The sequence below is a fragment of the Onthophagus taurus genome, chromosome 7 (genome assembly GCF_036711975.1).
Source record: "Onthophagus taurus isolate NC chromosome 7, IU_Otau_3.0, whole genome shotgun sequence".
Lineage (NCBI taxonomy): Eukaryota > Metazoa > Arthropoda > Insecta > Coleoptera > Scarabaeidae > Onthophagus > Onthophagus taurus.
In genome coordinates this window covers 11,500,147-11,516,008 of record NC_091972.1, presented here as the reverse complement: position 1 = coordinate 11,516,008, position 15,862 = coordinate 11,500,147, and positions in this window count along the sequence as shown.

Below are 15,862 nucleotides of genomic sequence, written 5' to 3'. Positions count from 1 at the left end.
TTTTACATTTCGGACAAATTTAGTTATTTTCCTCCATAAAAAATGACATAGAAGTTAGGGAAAACTTAAAAATTTGCATACTCGTGTAATTCGTATAAAGGCCAAGTGAGTTTTTGTATCGCGGGGTTGCGCAGTGTAAAGTTTTTTGGGGTGCCGTGGGTTCAATTAAACCCAAGTGACGACCGAGCTTTATTCCTTTTACTTTTTTTACGACCTCGCCACCGACGCCACACGCTTGGTTAATTTGGAGGAGTTGGTATTTTTTCTTTTATTTTTTTGAACACAGCCATGTCATTCGTTAACCTAAATTCCATTCTCTGTTTCGATGTTCACTCGCAGCCGCGTTTTTATTCAACACTCACAATCAGTTCGAATTCAAAGTAAAATCAAAATACTAAATATTAAATTTGCGAAATAAAATCATTATGTCCGGAAATCGTTTTTAAGAAAATAAGTGAAATAAAATAAATTCGGAGTTAGTTTTTTCTTGCGGAATCAAACGAGCCTTTGAAAAATTAACTCTCCGAATCCAAACAACCGACTATTTCTTTTGATGAGGAAGAGTCTAATAATAGTTTTACTACTGGCCCCAAAACTTAAACAATTACCCTTTAAGAAAAAAAAGTACGGTGATTTACGTGTGTTTACGCCTTGCAAAAACAGATGAGTATTTTTGTTGGATTTAGATTTATTATGTTCCACAACTGTGAGAAATACAGGAAATATTAAGTATTGATTTTCTATCACTTCAAAGACAACTTATAATACACAATCAATCATTTACTATAAAAAAATATTTTTTTTTATAATAACTATAAATAATACTATAACTATAAATTTTATAATATACAATGAATTCCACCTAAGATGCAATATACAAAAAAAAAAATAAATAGCTCAATAAAAATATACAACAATGTAGCACTGAATAACAAATTAAACTGGGCTAACACTGGTACTAGAGCTAACACTAAACCTAGAACTAGAAACTAGTATGTGGTAAGCAGCTCTAGTTAGCATAAAATATCACTAGATCGAGAACTAGAAAGTATCGGGTTTCTAGTTTTACACTATCACTAAAACTAACACAAGACCCAGAACTAAAATCATGCGAGTTTAGCCGTCTTGAGAGACGTGCTGCAAAATCCGAATGTTTCTAGTTCTCGGTCTAGTGTTAGTTCTAGTTTTACATTAACACTATCACTAGAACTAACACAAGACCTAGAACTAGCATCATTCGCGTTTAGCCGTCTTGAGAGACTTGCGGCTAAACCCGAATGTTTCTAGTTCTAGGTCTAGTGTTAGTTCCAGTTTTAATTGTTATTCAGCGTTAGATTGTGGTATATTTTTATTGAACGAAAAGTAGAACTAACACTAGATCTAGAACCAGAAACATTTGATTTTATTTTAAGTCGGTGATCCAATTTTCGACCATAATGAGTTGATAATAGTTAATAAATTCGTATCCCAATTCGATATTGTGTGTTGCTGTGTCAGTCGAAACACTAAAAATTTCGCAGCCGTAAGTGCTTCAATTCAAAATGAGCCAAATCAGTGGATTCCACGCCTTTCATAGGAATTAGAAATCTCTCAAACCACATGGTGGCGAATTTTGTGTAAAAATCTTGGCTTACACCATTACAAGATCAAATTAACACAAGTACTAACTCCTCTTGATAATATAAAGCGCAGAAACTTCTCAGATTGGGGTTAGTAACTGTATACATACTACTTCTGGCTAGCGGTGTTAACTTTACTCTTCAGATATCCCCAAAGGAAGAAGTCCAGCGGAACCAAATCTGGTGTTTTTGCATGCCACTCAATTGGCCCTCATCTCTCAATTCGATGGATAGAGAAATATTAAGTTTTACTAAATTAGTTTTCTACACTTTGGAAATTGCTTAAAATAATTGGTTGAGTTGCGTTGGGTTAATTTTATGGATTGTGTTCTTCGATCAAATATTTGAAGTACAAGAAAACACTGAGAATGTTAAATTGGTCGCATACCCAGGCGATTTAGCGGCTATGGTTAATGGAAGGAAAGTTGTGGAGATTGAGCAAACTGCACAAATAACGTTAGATAATATGATACAGAATAGTTATAGCAAACTCAACTCCAATTAATGGTCAAAAAGAAAATGTTTACATGAGCAACAAAAGATAACCGGACTGCCATAGAGGAGGGAATAATGGAGAAATGGAAAGTCAGATGGGATAAGGAGACAGGAAGGTTTTAGTCGGCAACCCAAGAGGGAAGCCTACTCGAGACTATCTGCATGACAACTTAGACTGGATGTCAGATCGCAGATTTCCTAATCCTCTCTATAAAAAAAGGTTGGGTTGGGTTGGGTTAGGTTACGTTGACTTGGGTTAGGTTTGAAGTTTGAAGAAAATCCAAACCAAACCTACATGTGCTTTAACAAACCTCATTACAACTACAAAGAGTGACCTTGTGGTGTGGATCTTGTGTCTAAGGTGTGATTAGACAGAGTTTTTCGTCGATGAAAATGATCGCCATGTTACGGTCAATGGTGTTTGTTATCGTGCCATGTTGGAAGACTATTTTTGAGCAGAATTGGATGAACTTGGCATGTTCAAATTGACGTTAGTCAAACAATTGATCTATTAAAGAGGAAGTTCGGCATCTGTATAAATCCGAGAAAAGTGGGCCCATAGAACACCTAGAATAAATTTTAGCCCTATATCTCAATTATTCTGTTTTTTATTTAAATATAAAATTGTAATGTCGTTATTGAATAACCCGACAGGTTTTTATGAGGTTAAAACTCACTTTCACAATATTGTTGTTAAACTATCTAAGGAAGTTTTGCCATGCCCACAGGTGTTCATCACTAGCACTTACTTTAGCTAAGAGCAGAATTTATGTGTAGGGTAAATATAACAAGAAGTGTTAAAAATGGCCTTAAGCGTTTTATTAATTTCTAAGAGGCCATTTCAGAATATCGGTTACTCCAATACGATAATCTTCGACGTTATGGAAAAGACAACAAAAATTTAATGAATCTGTAACTGCATTTCCGGCCTTATTAACTTTAATAATTGAAAAGAGAAATAATCCTCCTGAATTAATTTGTACCTGTAATGAAACGGTAGTTTTTTCTAAGAGAATCTTTAGCCGAAAGTTTATTTCGCATTTACAATTAACGGCTCAGTATTAATATGTAAATGTTAACGGCGAAACCAGTCATATTATACGCAGAACAGATTCTATTCTGACTTCAGACACAATAAATCTACGTCACCTAGTAATAAATTTAACACCACACTGTGTTTATGGACACTTTCTTATATGGATTTCCCAGGAAAATGAGGGTTTCCCAAGAAAATCTATAAAAAGTAACAACTTTAACGGAAGTGATAAATGATTTAATTCTAATTTAAATAAAAAATATATAATAGGGTAAAACAGAAAATAGTGATACTAATTTATATATCTTTGAAAATATTATTAAATACAATCCTGTTTCAGAGAGGGTGCTCATACTATAGACGTGATTATTGATTTTTGCGTTCAAACAAGTCAGTGTTCGAAAATATCAAATATTTTGTTGGATCAAAAAATAAAAATCATATAGTAAGTTCTAACTTGCTTTTATTAAATGTGTAGTCGTACTAGTTTCCGACCCTTACTGACCATGTTTTTAAACTAGGAAAATTTTAAATTTGTAACCGAATTGGCCTTGTTTATGATGCATTGAATGCGAGATATTTTTCTTCTTCTACTATGACTCTGCAGTCCAAGTCCTTAAACGTTTGCCTCCATAACATACGCTGCTCTTCTTCTACCAGCATTTGCTTACTTTCGTTCAGAAGCAACCGAACTAGTCCAAATAAGCTCTTTAAGAATGTTCTCTATCTTTGATATATCTATTCCGAATGATTAAGTTCTTCTCGATTTTAACCCATAAATATTGTCTAATTTTGTAATTATTTCTTTTGCTTATCCATGTTCTCCACCAAACCTATCTACGCTAAATTTAAGGCAGATGCTATAATACACATAGCTTGGGCATCCATTTTGTAATATCATTTATAACAACTTGATAAAATCACTTTATTTGAATTTCTATTAATGATATTTTTTGATGTTGTTACACTTTTCGTCGTGGTAGAAGTGATGCAACGGCCACAACTGCAACTGTCTACGGATTGAATCGTAAAGCACCGGATCTATTTAGCAGTATTAATGTTTTGGAATTCGTTTATAGCAGACATCTTGAATCCCTCCTGTACCACCAACTATTATATCCTAGACTAACTGCTAAGTCCCAAGTTACAACACTTTTCGTAGTGTTTTGGTGGGTGCATAACTTGTAGGGTGTTAGTGGGTCACACCTAATATCGTGAACTATTGTAAAGTGATCCGAACTGTTGCTAACTAATTCTACGATTAACATAAAATTAAAATTCGAATCGAGATCATACAACAAGATGTGGCACTTGCATAAAAAATTACGTTTCCAAACTAACTAATTAAAAGTATCATCATTAAAATCATTTTATTTATAGGTGATACAATTTATATGAAAAGAGCTATTGTGAGAAGATTTAAAACGTTCCCAGGTACCTATGCAAAGTTGGTAGAGTAAGCGAGAACCATATATTAGGTGAGTGGCGAGCGAGCGCGGCATTAAGGGCATTCGATTTGTAATCAAAATGGTAATGCGCACGTCAAATGCACTCCAAATGCATGCGCACTAAAATAAATCCTTCCAGATATTATCCCGGAAAATTATAATTGAAATGAGTTGTTTTGTAGTCATATATAAAGAACCCCGTATACATTAAACGAAATCATTTTGTCTCCTACTCTTTAAAAGGTACTTGTTTTATTGTATTGTTTTGAAGAGTCGCTCTCGTGTTTCTGAAACGTCGTTTCCAATAAATTTCGAGGTGCGGATGACGACGACGAACCGGTGAAGACGTTGTTGAAACGAACCCGTAATGTAACGAAGATCAAAGGAGAGGTGGAATATAACGTTTAAGGGATTGCGTTGCCGTCGGTGTTGATGTATCAAAGGAGAAAATGGTAGATGGAATTGATGCAAACAAAAATTTTTGGATGAGAGATTAGCGACCTCTTCTCAGTTTGTGGTCGGTCGATGGTTTAATTCCCTGAAGCCGCCGGTCCTTGTTAATGCCAGATGAGTAATAGTTTCCCAGACGGAATGAAATAAGGAGGCGACATTAATCATCCTTAAAATTGCCCCCTCCTCGTCGCGGATTAATTACAGTTTTAATAAAGTTGTTCACAGCTAAATCATTATTGAAGACACGTAGGTTTTGAGATTTAAATTTTTCATCAATCTTTTTATGAATGAGAATATAAATAAATTTGAGTATTTTAAAGTTCTCTTTAAAGACGATAGAGTTTAAGAAAATTTTTATACCAGATATAATTTTTATAACAAAAAAGATTTTTATTTTAAGAGATCTTCTGTACGTGACAGAATTGGGAGGGTTCTCTGCATGGGATACACGCTATGGGGGAAAGAGAAGTTCCACCGTCCGGTTCTCCGGTTGAGTTATGGGACTAAATTTCCTGGGCTTGCTTGCAGGTTGTCTTCCTACCAGAACTTCGGCAGTCAAGTTCGCACGGACCGGCTCTCACGATTCCACTTTACGGTTATGCGGTTATATAAGTGTTTTTAAAGGGGGTGGGATCCGCAATACAGTCGCGGACCGAATGAAAAGACCGACTCTCGAGAGCTAACACACTGCGTTTTCCCAGTAAGATTTTTCATCTCTCGTATCCCAGAAAATTTATTTAGAATTAATTGAACGCTTTAATTATGTGATCTCATTATTTTTTCTTTTTTTCTAAAGGCCCAGGATGATCTATTCGTAATTATTTCGTAGTAAAGTGGAGAAGAAATCTGGGAAAATCGTGGCTCGCCAAAGACGTCTCAATATAACTCAGTCGTACGACCCACTATGGTAATGGTTGCGGCCCGGTTGAAGCATGCTCGAGTGTAAATTCAGACGAATAAGATAAATATTGGCGGAGAAACTGTATCACCGCCAGCCAGTGCAACTACGCTCGCATCCCAAGCTTTAAATCTACGCTGGTTTACTCGCCTCCGAAGATATATTCAGTCCAAGAACGTTGCAGTTGTCTTTATTTTTTTTATTCTCTACGAGTTTCTTTTACTACATCTTCTTTACCCCATTTACATCTTTCAATTTAAATATAAACGCGAGCATTATATTATTTATATTATAATTATAATCATATATTATACAACAAGACGATCGAAAATACTCGACAATACGAGACGTATTGCCTGAAACACCACGAGACCGAAGGTCGAGTGGTGTTTTTTAAGGCAATACGTCGAGATTCGTGTATTTTCGATTGTCGTGTTGTATATGGCTAGACTATTTCATGAATAAAAAATATACATATTTTTAGAATTTTTATATTTTTTTAATAAATTACATTGATTGTTATGGAAACATGCATGGATGTCTCGAAATTAATTAAATGTCAAACAAGCGATAATACAAAGGTTCGTATTACAGCGATAATACAAAGGTTCGTATTATCGTTCTCCATGGTTACGGCCAAATAACCGCTGAAATACTCGCAATTGACGGAAAACCGCGAATTCTTATTGGCTGTTAACGATATGAATGAAATAGTCTAAGATATTAATATTGAAAACAAATAATAAAGTAAGATTTTAATTGAGATTAGTATAAACTTTTTACTCTATATGTTTTCCTGTACACAACATATCATAAAACAAAGAACCTCACCCTTTGTCACAAATTGTACTATAATACCGGGTACTTTTTGCCTCTTTATCCATTCTTCAGCACACTGCGTAACATCTTTTGTGGGTGCAAGTACTTTTTTCCAGTTGGCGGAATAAATTCAGGGAAACGGTGTTCGGTCAGTCACTTCAAAGATTTTTTTATAAAATTTTTTTCCTCGTTTCCTTCTGGAAAGGAGGGGACTGGATTCTGGAGAAGACTGGATAGCTATAAAGATGCTGATCTAAACGATCAATTCCTCCCATAGTATCATTATTGTTTATGAATACTTCAGAATACTTCTTTGAATACTTCTTTTGCAATTACATTTCCAGCTTTGTCCATTTTGTCATATTTATTTTTTTAATGTCATGAATGGTCGATAATAGACACACATCTTGTATAACGCTATTTCATAACAATAACCTTGGATTGAAAGATCTTTCCTATTTTTGTGCATCGTTCCAGATATATCTGATCAATGTAAAGTAAGAATATCAGCGATGTGTAGAAAATATCCATTGTCAAACAGTAGCTTTTGTCCAGTAACGAATCTAGTAAGGTCAGAATTACTTGATAAATTAAGGGCTTATCTTTGTATTTGCCATCTATTATTATTCCTTTACCAGTACAAATTACTGATAAATTCAAATGCCCTGTTTTTGAAAATCTGCTCAGAGAATCTATTAATATAAACTGAAAATCGTGAAAGCTAGAACCATATATGCAAATAACAAATATTTTTTAGTCCCATTTGTATGGCTTATTATATGCATACTGTTTCAAACTTGAATAATATATAATGAAAAATATCACTACATTAAGTCACATAGACCTCAAATATTTACTTATAACAAAAATTCAAACATCATTAGAACCAACATGATCTTTAGATAATTATTTTTCAATCTCTACAAGTAGTGACAATATGGAACTACCGTAGGATGATTTAATTAATCGTGGCGAATTGTGTGTAAAAATCTTGGCTTACACTATTACAAGATCAAATTAACACAAGTACTAACTCCTCTTGATAATATAAAGCGCAGAAACTTCTCAGATTGGGGTTAGTAACTGTATACATACTACTTCTGACTAGTGGTGTTAACTTTACACTTCAGATATCCCCAAAGGAAGAAGTCCAGCGAAACCAAATCTGGTGATTTTGCATGCCACTCAATTGGCCCTCATCTCCCAATTCGATAGATAGAGAAATATTAAGTTTTACTAAATTAGTTTTCTACACTTGGGAAATTGCTTAAAATAATTGGTTGGGTTGCGTTGGGTTGATTTTATGGATTGTGTTCTTCGATCAAATATTTGAAGTACAAGAAAACAGTGAGAATGTTAAATTGGTCGCATACCCAGGCGATTTAGCGGCTATGATTAATGGAAGGAAAGTTGTGGAGATTGAGCAAACTGCACAAACAACGTTAGATAATATGATACAGAATGGTTATAGCAAACTCAACTCCAATTAATGGCCAAAAAGAAAATGTTTACATGAGCAACAAAAGATAACCAGACAGAAAGATACCATAGAGAAGGGAATAATGGAGGAATGGAGCAGCATATGGGCTAAGGAGACAGGAATGTTTTAGTCGGCAACCCAAGAGGGAAGCCAACCCGACACTATCTACATGACAACTTCGGCTGGATGTCTGATCGCAGATTTCCTAATCCTCTCTATAAATAAATAAAAAAAGGTTGGGTTGGGTTGGGTTAGGTTACGTTGACTTGGGTTAGGTTTGAAGTTTGAAGAAAATCCAAACCAAACCTACATGTGCTTTAACAAACCTCATTACAACTACAAAGAGTGACCTTGTGGTGTGGATCTTGTCTCTAAGGTGTGATTAGACAGAGTTTTTCGTCGATGAAAATGATCGCCATGTTACGGTCAATGGTGTTTGTTATCGTGCCATGTTGGAAGACTATTTTTGAGCAGAATTGGATGAACTTGGCATGTTCAAATTGACGTTAGTCAAACAATTGATCTATTAAAGAGGAAGTTTTTTCCCTCGTTTCCTTCTTACTGGATAGCTCAATAAAGTTGCTGATCTAAACGATCAACTCCTCGCATATAGTGTCATTATTATATATGAATACTTTAGGTTTTTCAATCACATTTCCAGCTTTGTTCATTTTGTCATATTTATTTTTTTAATGTCATGAATGGTCGATAATAGACACACACCTTGTATAACGCTATTTCATAACCATAACCTTGGATTGAAAGATCTTTCCTATTTTTGTGCATCGTTCCAGATATATCTGATCAATGTAAAGTAAGAATATCAGCGATGTGTAGAAAATATCCATTGTCAAACAGTAGCTTTTGTCCAGTAACGAATCTAGTAAGGTCAGAATTACTTGATAAATTAAGGGCTTATCTTTGTATTTGCCATCTATTATTATTCCTTTACCAGTACAAATTACTGATAAATTCAAATGCCCTGTTTTTGAAAGTCTGCTCAGAGAATCTATTAATATAAACTGAAAATCGTGAAAGCTAGAACCATATATGCAAATAACAAATATTTTTAGTCCCATTTGTATGGCTTATTATATGCATACTGTTTCAAACTTGAATGATATATAATGAAAAATATCACTACATTAAGTCACATAGACCTCAAATATTTACTTATAACAAAAATTCAAACATCATTAGAACCGACATGATCTTTAGATAATTATTTTTCAATCTCTACAAGTAGTGACAATATGGAACTACCGCAGGATAATTTAATTAATCTTTTTAGCAGTATACTCATTCCAGATTTAGAAACGTTTTTCTCGCCCTCTCGGAAGTGTAGCGTTCTGGAATTATCATAAATTTCTGGCACAACTCGAGACGAGACGATTTCTAAGAATTTGTTTGGTGTTAAGTGAGACTTAATTAACCACCTTAGTTAATTGACATTTTATTACAATGTCAATTTAATAACGAACAAGAAAGCTATTAGATTCGTATTTTCAATCTCTATAATTGTATATTGAAATTCTCTAAACTTTCTTTGAATTGATGTATAATCATGACTAACTCTAACTTCCAGGTACCAGGTAATCGATCTCGTTAGCAGAATTTCCAGGGATTCTATCAAGCGTAATTACTCATATTCTAAACTATTCCCAATGTTATTCGTTTAGGTACTTGCTAATAAATCATGATATATAGCGCACGCATTCTCCGTGGCTGTAGTTAGATTCATATTCGTACTTCATACAATACACAACATTAATTCATCGAATAACTATTTTCTGCAAGTTCAGCAAATGTAGCATCCTGCGGTTAAATAATACCACTCTATATAATTCGTGCGGGCCCTAGTACACCTCAAAATTATTCGATTAGGCTCTCTCGTACAGTTTATCCTTATCTGCATGCCTACATTTATGGTATTTTACGTATTTTCAATTAAAAATGTAAACTTTATTTTATAATAATGTTAAAATTTCTAAATAAGTAAGTTTGTGATCTACGTTTGGTGATTAACGGCGTCAAAAGTTCTAATACATAAATATATGATCAATTGTTGATGTAGTTTCAGCAGTTGTTTTCTACACTTTAAAAAACACGTTAAAAGTAGTTATTGATCTTGGGTCAGACAAGCATTAACTTTGCTAATTTTCGGGATTTAGGGATTTCTCCCTTTCTGAAGGGAAACCCTTTTTGTAACTCAGCCAGTAATCACATCACGTATCTAACGTATAATTTGGGACAACACAGTTGAACATAGTTAACGTGGAGGTCATCATAACCATTGCTTTATTTTTGGTGGAGTTAATTACTGCTTCGATTTGGAAAGCAACAACTGGGTGAAAAGCATAGGGTTCATTACTATTTTTTTTTTCAAAGGTAATGTAAGCGGATTAATATCGGTGCTGTTATTATTTGGAAATCAAGTTTTAGTCAAATCAAAAATTTAACGGCCATAAATAACGAAGGTCGTTTAACAGCAATAGTCGTTAATTTTAATTACTTTTTTCTCTGTCTTTTTTGGTCGACAAATATCCATTGATCCGTCGGGCCGTATATTATAATATCCTATCGGCGGAAATAAAAGTTTCTTTTTGCTCTTAAAAATCCTCTTCTGGGAAATAAATTGCTGCATCTGCGATCACGACGTTCGGGAATATTAAAATCTTTTCAAAAGTTTTTCCGAGTAGTTTGTTTCCGGTTCCGTCCAACGCCATCACTCCCATATGGCTATATTAAAGTTAAATATTTGTTCTGAATAAGAGGATAAATCTTGCTAGCATTCGAAAGATTTGTCAATAAATACTTGTTCAATAAACGAAAAAGTTCATTCCTCTTATCGATATTCCGCTTAAAACCCACTCTCCGAAATGTTCGAACTAGCGCAATAGATATAGAAAATAAAAACGAATGAAAGAAATTAAATAATTGTTAAAGTCTAAATACAGTGTGTTAATTAATTATCGTACCCGACGTCATCATTCCAAATAAGCAACCAATATCATAGAATTCGTATTACACACTGTGATATTGGTTGCATACGCGATTTGCGTATTGCAATACGAATACTGTGATATTGGTTGCATACTTGCAATGATGATGTCGGGTACGATAATTAATTAACACACTGTACATAAAATATATAAGAAATTTGATTACCTTAACTCATAGCGTCTGCGTGAAGTCTACATCACGTCGTATACATAAAGGATGTCGATGCAAAATTATTAATTAAACTTTGAGCACCCTTAATCTCTTTTCCGATAATACACACTATAGTCGGTACGAAAAAGATCACGTCGAGTAAACAAAGAGAAGCACGTAAAACAAAAAAATAATGGAAAAGTAGTCAAACAGTCTTAACTAAGCCGACGCAGCGTCGTTAACCAAATTGGGTTTGAGTAAAATTCAAAAAACAATATAATTTATATTACACAGGATTTGTGTTCGGGGAGGTTATGAGTCGTTAAAACTCTGAAGTATGCTGCGAAATAAATAATAAACTCCGTTAGAGATGTTTGGGGGAAGCTTTCGGATTGCTTTGTCGGGGTTTATTTCGAAGAGTCTCCCATTAAAATGGTAATAAGCTGCGGTATTATAAATTTATTTTTAACACGACAAAAATGATAAAAGTTTTTAGAACTCAAATTTACAAAAAAAAGGTTGTAATGGTGAAGGCGCCGGATAATAAAAAAAAGTTGTCTAAAAATATATCTAGGGATCGGACGTGAATGGGACAAAATTTTCTCGTTTCGATGAAGGCTTTGTTCGCACATTGTACTTCTGTATTTAGTTCATAGGCTCGACGGGGGGTGTAGAAGAGGGCGAGGAATTCAGCGGCGAACTCGCTCAATTGTGCCGCGTTTACAGTAATTGATTGCCGAGAGCTGGAAATAATTCAACGGGGTCCCGAGACCGGATCGGGGCGGAGGGGCTCCGCTTTGATCTATCGTGCCGGACGCCCGGCGCTGATTATGGCCGTAGAGTTTTCGAAATTGCGCCGACGAGAATTGAATATTTATTGGTGGTTTAACGGGAAAAAAGGATCGACGGTGAGCGCATATCGATATCAGTTTCTATGTAGTAATTTTAGAACTCTCGCATAACCCAAAATATAGGGCGCGCGCCCATTTTATAAACGAATTTTGAATTTCAACAATGGCCAACAAATTTTACATTCCTTTTATTAATCCACGATCAAAAAAATCATATAGATGTTGACTAAAAGTAATTAAAATTAATGATTATTGAATCTAAATGCCCCTCTTTTTTATAACCCTTAAGAAACTCTGCTCTTTTCGGAAGGAACAAGAAAAAGTTACGCATCTAAAACTTTTTCTACTGAAAACAAAAAAGGGCGGAGAAAAACAAAGATAGCGCTTCATAATAAAAGTTGAGCCTTTCACTCCACCAACAAACTTTTGCATCCCAACGTTGAGTGTATTTAAAAACTTTGATAGAACCCCGCGTCTTCTTTATTGACTCGATTCACTGAATTGAAAAATAGATACCCAACAAATTCTATTTTGTTACACCAAAAAAATTAATCTCATCTTAAATAATACAGTAAATTCTCGATATAACGGATTAATACGAGGAAGGGAATATCCGTTATAGCCAAAAGTCCGTTATATGAAAATTTTTTAATTTGCACTTCTTAATCCACTCCGTTACGTTCAGTTACGTGGCTTTATATTTATACCACGGACGGTAGCATCTAATCTGCTTTATCCTAGGAATAGGTGCACAGCTCGAAGGTCCGTTTACGACGTCAGTGCTGAATAACAATTAAAACTAGAACTAATACTAGACCTAGAATTAGAAAGGTTCTAGTTTGGCCTACTGTTACAGCCTGAAGATAGTGTAGCTGGAAATCGTATTTCGGCCGGGAGTGTGGGACTGCTATCGTAGCCCCAACTACCCACTAAAAACTTCCCTTTAATTCCATACCCCGGACCCATCCACCAGGGCATTTCTTCGGGATTTGCTTCTTATTTTCTTTTTCCTTTCTTCCTCCATTCCCTCTTCTTCTTGTCCTGTCTTTACCTTTCATCCATGTCGTCTTATTACTCGCTCGGAACAGCCCATAGTGTTGGAACCTTTTTATGAAATAAAATAAATCTCTTTGATTTTTGAAATAGAGTTATATTAATCGTGTACCTGGATGAGGGGGGTAGTTCTCCCCTCACGTCTTCTTCGTTCAACCTTTTCTCTGCAGCAGATATCAATCCTAGCATTTGTCCCTCTTCTATTTCTTTTTACATCGCATCGGTCACCCGACATTGTATACATTAAAAGATAAAACCTTAATCAACCTTCTGCGATTCTTTTGCGAGCATCTTGCCCTTTCTATTTCAAACTTTGGACAGTAAAAAATCGTATGTTCTGGTGTATCCGCTCCTCCACAGAAACAATATTCGTCTATTAATGCTTTTGCGATATTATGTACATCCACATTTCAACATTTGGAATCATAGTTCTAGTCCGTCCATCATAACCTTTCCATCACAGTTGCAATTTCTTTATTAAGTTTCTCCTTGTTAAGTTCCACCCTGCTGACTTTACCATTTTTGTAGATATTCTCTCTTTCTTCCACTAGCAGGTTCATCGGTGGCATGCCAGCTATAAAACAAACCCAACTCAACCCAAACCAACCCAACCCAAGCCCTTTTCTTTCTCTAGCCTACTGTTGGCGCCTCAGATGTTCAAATTGGAAACATCTGTTCTTCAACCGTGAGTGTGGGACTATTCTAGCCCCGAACTATCCACTAAACTCCCCCAATCTTTTCCTTCTCTAGAATTTTCTTCTTTCTGTCCTGTCAAAAATTCAGACTGAGCTCCATCATTTATTTCTCCAGTTCTCTTCATCGAGTAGATCTTCTTTTCCACAGTTCATTCGTACCGCATCCTCTGGTTGGGTGAGAACAATTACAAAAAAAAGTGTAACTTTTTAATTAGTTTGCTAGAAATAAAGACGTACCTGGAAAGGGGCTCTATTCTTGGTCGTCTATAAAAGTTCAAGCTTTTTCTTACGTATTTTGTAGCAGTATTTCTTCTCTTTCTATCGTTTCAACAACTTCCCTCACGAAGCTTTCCATAGTTTTTCAGTTATCCTCACTATGTACCATGATGTCAGTGCCGTTTTCCGGCGTTATTGTATTCTTTAGTTTTCTGCTTGTATCACTCTCATCTCTCGTCATCTTTCACACTCGAAGAAGTTGGTTGATACCTTAAAACACCCGTATCCACTCATAAGATGGGTTATGAAATAATTCATCTCTCCCCATCTTCTTGTTATCTATGGTATTCCCTATCTATGGTATCTATAGTTCTCCTTTGATCATACATTTCATCAGACACATTTTTAATTTTTGTATAACTGAACATGTTTTTCCATCTTGCTGGAAAGAGTCGATCATTTTACCCATCGCTAAAGCAAGTAATCCTAATGCGGTGTCGGATTTAAGACCGATTAGTATTTTGCCGGTGCTTTCGAAGGCATTTGAAAAAATTTTAGCAAAACAACTTAGACATTATCTGAATGCGTGTAATATTTTGCCTGAATTCCAATCTGGGTTTAGACCTCATCATGGCTGCTGTGGAGCGCTTTTGAATATTACTGACGACTTGTTGTCTGCGGTTGATCAGGGGAAGATATCGGCGCTTGTTATGTTGGACTACTCCAAGGCCTTTGACTCAACAACAATGAATGATTAATAGTAATCATTCATTGTTGTTGAGTATTTTGCACTACATAGGCCTTGGATGTGGTGCGATATCGTTGTTCGCTGACTATCTGGCGGGTAGGTCACAAAGTGTCATGATACATGGAAACAGATCTAGACCCACTGAAGTCGTATCCGGTGTACCTCAGGGCTCTGTGTTGGGTCCCATTTTGTATACGGTGTATACATGCCGGTTATACGACTGTCTGCGTCATTGTAAGTAGCATGCTTATGCTGATGACACTCAGATTTATTCCTCTTTTAATGAAAAAGATCTTGCTGTTGCGCAAAGACATATTAACCAGGACCTGGATGCACTAGTTAGCCTTTCAGAAAGGCATAATTTAGTTATTAACCCCGATAAGAGTAAGTTATTATTGTTCGGGAGTAAAGCGTGCAGGAATAGAATAAAAAATAATATACAGATTTTTGTTAAAAATAGTCCATTGAATATTTCAAGTGAAGCAAAAAATTTGGGTGTCATACTGGATTCCGAACTTCGTTTTACGCAGCATGTTAGTTCGATGATGCGGTGGTCGTACTGTGCTCTTAAATCTCTTTATGAACACCGTTTCCTACTTAATAAACGAATAAAAATATTGCTCTGTGAAACACTTGTTTTGTCTAATCTTAATTATTGTGATGTCGTTTACGGACCTTGTCTCAAGGGTCGTGACAAATACCGTATCCAGAAGCTACAAAACTCTTGTATTAGATTCATTTCTGGTTTGAGAAATCGCAATCGAATATCTCATGTTTATGAGGATATCGGTTGGCTGCGTATGGCTGCACGTCGTAGGTTGCATGCCCTTGTTTTCTACCACCATGTGCTGAATAAGAGGGTACCACAGTACTTGTATGAAAGAATTCGTTTCCGAAC